Source organism: Miscanthus floridulus, chromosome 13, assembly GCF_019320115.1.
Source record: "Miscanthus floridulus cultivar M001 chromosome 13, ASM1932011v1, whole genome shotgun sequence".
NCBI lineage: Eukaryota > Viridiplantae > Streptophyta > Magnoliopsida > Poales > Poaceae > Miscanthus > Miscanthus floridulus.
Window position 1 is genome coordinate 89254340 of NC_089592.1, and position 7716 is coordinate 89262055.

Below are 7716 nucleotides of genomic sequence, written 5' to 3' on the forward strand. Positions count from 1 at the left end.
TCGTGGGAGTTCCCGTCGATGTCTAGTCAGTATGGTCTTCAAGGCTGGCGATATGCTGCGCTCCTGTACTTCTGTTGACTTGGTGAAGCGCCGAGGTCTGGTGGCTGCTGTAGTAGGCTGTGTCGAGACCTGCCGTGCTGAGGCCGAGACCTACTGTGCTGAGGCCTGCTGTGCCGAGGCCTTTAGCAGGTGGCAATGTGAGGCCTGGGCGGCCATCGTCGATAGTTGATTTAGGCGGAACAGTGCGGAACGTGCGTCTACAGGATACGGTACCATGCATTGTCAGTAAGGGATGGTAAAAAGGCGATTTGACCGTCGTCCTGTCGCTCCTGTCGCGGCGTACTGCCGATCGTGGCTTACGTAGTGGGGGCAGCTGAGCGCATTAATTGGATGCGATAGCCTGCCAGAGTGACTTTTGAGGCGGAGGCGACGAGGTTGCGGGACGAGCCCAGCCTCGGGCGAGGCGGAGCATGGCCAGTTCGCCCGAGGCCCTACCGGGAGCCTCGGGCGAGGCGGAACTCGGTTAGTTCGTCCGAGGCCTATCGGGGGTCTCGAGCGGGACGGACTGGTCGGTTCGCTGGTCCCGAGGTCACCGGCACCCGGTTCTGACTCCCCACGTCGTGTTCGTCCTTGGTGCAGGAGTTTAGGCAGCACAGTAGCCGGTAACCCCTGCACAGTCCCGTCGTGGATGGCAGGATGCTGACGTGACGGACGTCTGGTCTGCCACTTCGCTGTACTGTGCCGTCGTGTGGTTTGTCGGAGTGGTTGAGCGCCTTGATGGGACGTGCGGAAGTGGCACGCTGGTCATACTCGGTCTTGTGCGTCGTGGGGCTCCAGTACGGCTTGATGCAGGACATGGCGGGCGACGTGCTGGTTGCCGTGTAATGACGTCGTAGGGAGCAGCGGCTCTGCCGATGCCGAGGCCGAGCCATCGTGGGGGCTCGGTGGTCATGGACCCTCAGGCTGCCGAGCCCGTGAAGCAAACTGTCGAGGCCTTGGGGGGAGTCATTGGCCCTGGGTACTGATTCCGAGGCCACAGTAGCCCAGATGTGGCTCCCCACGCTGCATTGTCCTCGGTGCAGGAGTTGGTAGCATAGTGAGGTATGGGCGTCACGGTGGTTAGTACAGTGGCGGGTAACCCCTGCCCAGTCCTGCCTCCTGTCCCATCGGCCATTCTGCTGTACTGTGCCGGGCGTGCGGCTGTTGTCGGGGACAGCAGTCGGCTGAGTTGATGTGACACGACGTTTTGCCAGAGGGACGGGAGAAGGAAGAGGTAGCGGAGTGCTGCCGAGCCCGCCTCGCGCGAGACGGAGGATCGGTGGCCCGGCCGAGGCCTGCGACGAGAGAGGGGGTCGGCCGAGGCCTTTGGTAGGGGGTCGCCCGAGGGCAGCGGCGAGGGGGCCTCGGGCGAGTCGGAGAATCGGCCGAGGCCAGCAGCGTTTAGCTGGTTTCGATTTTTACGAAGTCTAAGCAGTCGTTTTTTGGATCTTGCTTAGGGTACCCCTTCTCACGGTATCCGATAGTAGCCCCCGAGCCTTGGGGGGAGTGGAGGCACTCCCCCTGAGGTTCTGACGAGAATCGGCCCTTGATAGTTCCTGTCGGGATCGTGTTTCGTACTCGAGGTTTTGGTGGGTGCGCGCGAGCGCACCCGCCGGGTGTAGCCCCCGAGGCCCTGGAGGAGTGATTTCACTTCTTCAGGGGCTTTTTTCTCTTTCGAGTGAGGAGTTTACATTGTGTTTGCCGGGCCTGTGGGCGCGAGTTCGGATCGCGGGGTCTCGACGATGTTGCGGAAAGAGCCCCTTAGCCTCCGCCTGGAGCGAGAGGGCCGTCAGGGGTCCTCCCGACTTTTTTTTTTGTCCGTCTCCCGCACGTCCTTTTCGCTCGGACGGGGGGCTGTTTGCCGAGCCCACTCGCGTGCGAGCCTGAGCCGCTGGGTCTCGGCAAAGTTGCAGGAGGAGCCCCCGAGTCTCTTGCATGGGGCGAGAGAGCGGTCGGAGGTCCCCTGGCTTTTGGTTCGCCCCTCGCGCGTGAGGGTCTGACTGCCGAGCCCCCTTCGGGTGCGAGCCTAGGTCGCGGGGTCTCGGCGTCTTTTGCAGAAGGAGCTCCCTAGCCTCTGCACGGAGCAAGAGGGCCGTCAGGAGTTCTTCTGGCTTTTTGAACGACCCTCGCGCTTTCTTTTCGCTCGGAAGGAGGGTTTGTTTTGCCGAGACCCCTCGTGTGCGAGCTCAAGTCGCTGGGCCTTGGCAACGTTTTGCAGGAAGAGTCCCTTAGCCTCTGCGCGGAGCAAGAGGGCCGTCAGGGATTCTCCTGACTTTTCGTTCGACCCTCGCGCTTCCTTTTCGCTCGGAAGGAGGGGTGGAAGATGCCACGCTACCCTCGGTGGGCGCGAGCGACGGCATTTCCGGTGAGCTGTTATCGGGTAAGTCCGAGTGGAGGCCCGTACCCCGTTCGCTGGGGGTCGGCTAGCGGTCCGGAGACGCGCTCCAAGAGTACCGGAGGGTTTCTCTAGTGGGTGCCGAGGCCGTTCGCTGGGCCTCGGTGGCTCGGTGCCTCCCTACGGTGGGATCCCATTCAGAGACCTCCCTGCCGGTCTCGGACACGACACAGGGCGTCCCAAGCGTTTCGCTTGCTTGGGCCTCGGCCTCGTATAGGCTCGCCCGTAGTCGTCCCTGACTCTTTTGTCCTGGGGCGGCTGTCGAAACCCCTGGGGGCCCAGCCTTCGAACCCCTGGACCGTAACGGGCTTGGTTCGCTTGTCTTTATCTCGGGTGCAGGAAGAGCCCCCGAGCCTCCGCACGGAGCGAGAGGGCGGTCAGGGGTCTTCCCGGCTTATTTGTCCGTCTCCCTCACGTCCTTTTCGTTCGGACGGGGGCTGTTTGCCGAGCCCACTCGTGTGCGAGCCTGAGCCGCTGGGTCTCGGCAAAGTTGCAGGAGGAGCCCCCGAGTCTCTCGCACGGAGCGAGAGAGCGGTCAGAGGTCCCCCTGGCTTTTGGTTCGCCCCTCGCGCGTGAGGTTCTGTCGGCCGAGGCCCCCTCGGGTGCGATCCTAGGTCGCGGGGTCTCGGCGTCTTTTGCGGAAGGAACTCCCTATCCTCTGCACGGAGCGAGAGGACCGTCAGGAGTTCTTCCGGCTTTTTGAGCGACCCTCGCGCTTCCTTTTCGCTCGGAAGGAGGGTTTGTATTGCCGAGCCCCCTCGTGTGCGAGCCCAAGTCGCTGGGCCTCGGCAATGTTTTTGCAGGAAGAGTCCCTTAGCCTCTGCGCGGAGCAAGAGGGCCGTCAGGGATTCTCCTGACTTTTCGTTCGACCCTCGCGCTTCCTTTTCGCTCGGAAGGAGGGGTGGAAGATGCCACGCTACCCTCGGTGGGCGCGAGCGACGGCATTTCCGGTGAGCTGTTATCGGGTAAGTCCGAGTGGAGGCCCGTACCCCGTTCGCTGGGGGTCGGCTAGCGGTCCGGAGACGCGCTCCAAGAGTACCGGAGGGTTTCTCTAGTGGGTGCCGAGGCCGTTCGCTGGGCCTCGGTGGCTCGGTGCCTCCCTACGGTGGGATCCCATTCAGAGACCTCCCTGCCGGTCTCGGACACGACACAGGGCGTCCCAAGCGTTTCGCTTGCTTGGGCCTCGGCCTCGTATAGGCTCGCCCGTAGTCGTCCCTGACTCTTTTGCCCTGGGGCGGCTGTCGAAACCCCTGGGGGCCCAGCCTTCGAACCCCTGGACCGTAACGGGCTTGGTGCCCAGTTCCTTTGCCTGAAAGGAATCGGGTGGAGGTTACCTCTCTCCCCGCGGTTAGCAACGGCAGGCGCGCCTTTTGAGGCAGCTTTTTCGGGGAGGTGAAACGGCGCCTGCTGCTGCTGCGGTCGGGCGCGACGTGGCGTCAGTCGACGGGACGTAACTGCACGCGCAATTAATGAGGAGGGAGTGGGCGGTAAGACCGGATCTGGATAACCGCGCCGGATTTTCTGGGGGAAACTTCCCCGATTTCGTCGCCCGGCGGTTTCGACTCGTCCCTGCATAAATACGCAAACAGCCTCGCCCTCTCCCTCCTTACCTTTTCCGCGTTTGCTTTTGCTGCCTCCGTGCCGTTGCTGAGAGCACTAGAGCGCCGGGGAAGAGAAGGGCGAGGGCGAGAGATCGAAAGAGAGAGGGAGAGAGATTACCGCCGTAGCAGCGTCCTCCGCCGCGCAATGGCTGGTGGTCCCGTCATCCTCCCGGCGGATCCCTGGGAGCGGTCCGACGTCACCGAGGAGAAGCTGCAGTCGCTCGTGGAGGCCGGTCTTCTTCGCCCGATCACCGACCCCGACGAGCCGGAGTGGATTGCTCCGGGGGACGAGTCGGAGCCGAGGCCGCGCGACGGTTACGTGGTGAGCTTCGTCGTCTTCCACGAGCGAGGCTTTGGGTCGCCGGCGGATAGCTTCATGCGGGCACTCCCGCACTACTATGGCGTGGAGCTGCACAATTTCAGCCCCAACTCCATCGCGCAGGCGGCCATCTTCGTCGCCGTCTGTGAGGGGTACCTGGGGATCGCTCCCCACTGGGAGTTGTGGCTCCATTTGTTCCGAGCGACGTTCACCTCCAAGCCGGGGGGGACGAGGGGGGCTCGGAAGGCGCAGAGGGCCGGCGGCTGCACCCTTCACGTGCGCCAAGACCGGCAGTCCCTCTACATCCCGGCCCAGCTGTCAACGTCCAACCGTCGTTGGTATGACGGCTGGTTCTACCTCCGCAACGACGGCGGAGGACTTCCCCCTTATACCGGGCGGGTTGTGGAGAGCCAACCGGAAAAATGGGGATACGGCGTCGTCAAGGCCGATCAGCCTAGGCTGGAACCGCTCCTGAGGGCCCTGGGGAAGCTGCGTGACCACGGCCTTTCGGCGGCCGTGGTTGTGGCGGCTTTTCACCGCCGGAGGGTGTTGCCTCTGATGGCCCGGCGGCGGCGGCTGTTCGAGATGACCCCGGGTGATTCGATCGCCGGTGTCAAGATGTCCGCCTTCGCTCTTACCGACGACGAGACCCTGCGTCGGGTGAGAGAGGCGGTAGACGGGAAGCCGAGGCTCGATGACTTGACGCCGTTCCCGATGCGCCCGTCGCGGGGGTATGTCTCGCTGGTAAGTTGGATGTTGCCGAGGCTCCCGCTGCCTTCTTGTTTTTCGCCTTTTTTGTCTGTCGTCTTACTTCGTCGTTCCCACAGGGGATGAGAGACGTGCGAGGCTCCCCGCCGCCCGTTCCCGAGGACGCCCGGCGGCGATCCGTGAACAGGGCGCGCGCCGAGGAGGCGAAGAAGAAGAAAGATGCCAAGGAGGCGAAGCGCACGAAGAAGCTCCTTGCGCGCGAAAAGCTGGACGCCCGTCGCCGGCGTCAGAGTCTCGATGGTCTCCCGTTGGAGCCGTCTCCCTCGTCGTCGGTGTCGGATTCTTCGAGCGACGGCGGCGGGCGCGAGGTGGGGTCGGCCTGCCTGGAACACCTCCCCGACATCAGGGAGATGGTTCCCGGGGCGCCGGCAAGGAGCCTGACGCCCCTAGGAGGAGGAGGAGGCGTCCCGGGGCCAGTGGCGGCCCGTCCCGGGGCCGAGGCCGACACACCCGAGGCGCGGGTGTCGGAGGAGCGTGCCGTCGGCCCGACGGGTTCGACGATGGAGGTGGAGCGGGTGACCGTGGGGGCGACCCCATCATCTCCGCAAAGGGTCGAGGAGGTGCCGGGGTCCGACGGAGGCCAGCTGGCGCTGGTGGATATCGAGGCCGCGCTGCTGCCACCACCGCCGCTGTTGCAGAGGAGGCAGGCGGTGTCGAAGCGGTTGCATCCCCGTTCGCGGTAAGCGTCTTCCCTGGTGGAGTCCGCTTCTTGTTTGCCCCTTGGTTGCATGCTGACCTTGGGAGTGTCTTTTCTTCCAGCCAGACGCTTCTGGTGGGAGACCCTCCCTTGGCGCCCCGTAAGGCGCTCAAGGTGAACGTTAGCTCCTCCGCCCATCAGGCAGCGGAGGCGCAGGCTGGCGTGCGACGCGGCGCGGCGTCGGGCGAGGCCGTTTCGGGGGAGGCGGCTGCCCAGGAAAAGGAGGCTGAGGCGTCTGCTATTGCCGAGGCCATTGAGGGCGAGGCCGGAGCCCCCGAGGCCTCCAACGTCAGGGCGGTGGATGCCGGGGCCATCGAGGTAGAGATGGCGGAGGCCAGAGCCCCCGGGTCCGTCGAGGCCGAGGCGATGGAGACGGAGCAAGTTTTGGCGCCGCCCCTGGTTCAGACAATCTCGTCTGATGATTCCTCCCGAGGGAAGGAGGCGGCGGACGTCGAGGCGGTCAGTACCGCGGAGCAACCAGTCCCAGATCCCGCCGAGGGGAGTTCGGCTCTTGTCCGGCTACGGCCCGAGCCTCGCGGGTGGAACTTCCCGCGTGTTTTCTGGCGGAACCGGGCTGACCCCGAGGGGGAGCCCGTGTTCGCCCTTGAAGATACCGCAGAGGGGGGGCATTGGGGTACCCTCGAGCAGTACCGCCAACTGGCAGTGCGGTCGCTGCAGACAGCGATGACTATTATTGGTCAGGACTTGCCCGGTGTCACGCGGGTAAGTACTTTCCCCTCTCGTGCCGCGTTGTTTTTTCTCCGAGCCCCCACGCAGTGTTTGACGTGTGTTTTTTGTTTTGCCTCCTTAGGAGCTCGAGGCCCGATCCCTTGGGAAGTCGGTGTTCCTGCGAAATGAGAGGGATATCTGGGACCAGCTCCGGCGCCAAAAGGGCCTGCTTGCCGATGCCCAGGGGCTATTGTCGGCACGGAGTGCGGAAGTGGAGGACCTCCGCCTTCGTTGTGCTGATATTCAGGCGGAGTTGGCCACGGCTAAGGAGCAGTCCGCCCCTCTGGTGGCCAAGATCAAGGAACTGGAGGAGGAGCGAGACTCCTTCAGGCTTCGGGCCCAAGAGGCGACGGCCTCTGCTAAGGAAACAGCCGGGCAGCTGGGTGCGGAGCAGAGCGAGCATCAGGCGACGAAAGTCGCCTTGGCAGAGGCTACCCAGGCGGCCGAGGCCTCTCGGGTCGAGGTCTCAGCCTGGAAGAGCAAGGCCGAGGGTAAGTTCCGCTGAACCATGTTCCTCGCTCTGTTTGCTCTTCTTGTCCTGGTTCGCGCTTGACTCCTGTCCCCTTGTTGCGACGTAGGTCTGGAGAAAGAAGCCTCCCAGGCGGCTGAGGCCTCCGTCGCGGCGCAAGCAGCGCTGGATGTCGAGGTCCGGGAGCACGAGGCGCTGCGCAGCGCTGTCCGGTCCGCCTGCGAGGCTCTGGACGCCGAGGAGGTCCAATCAGCTAGCTCCCTTGGGAGCCGCCTGATCGCGTTGAGCGGCCACGTCCGCGAGAGACTCCGAGGGGCGTTGCACACGGGTGTCAAGCGTGCCCTGGCCGTCATCTCCTCGCACTACGCCATCAACCTCGAGGCTGTCAGCGACGGCTATGTGTTGCCAGAAGATGACGAGGAGGCTGATGCAGAGGTCGTGAGGCTGTTGGAGGCGGCCGAGGCGCCTGGCACTGCGTTGGCCAAGCTATTTGAAGAAGAGGTGGTCCCTCCCGCGCCAGCCGCCGATCCTTGAGCTTTGACCTGGGCCAAAAGGGGCCATGTAACCGGATTGGGTTAGTTGCCGAATCGTGACGTTTTTGTGGCCGTCGAGGCCCTTAAAATATTTGCGTATGTGTGTTTCTTAACCGTTTTCCATTCTATTTCTAAGTCCGTGCCCTCTGTCTCGATCGCGAAGAAA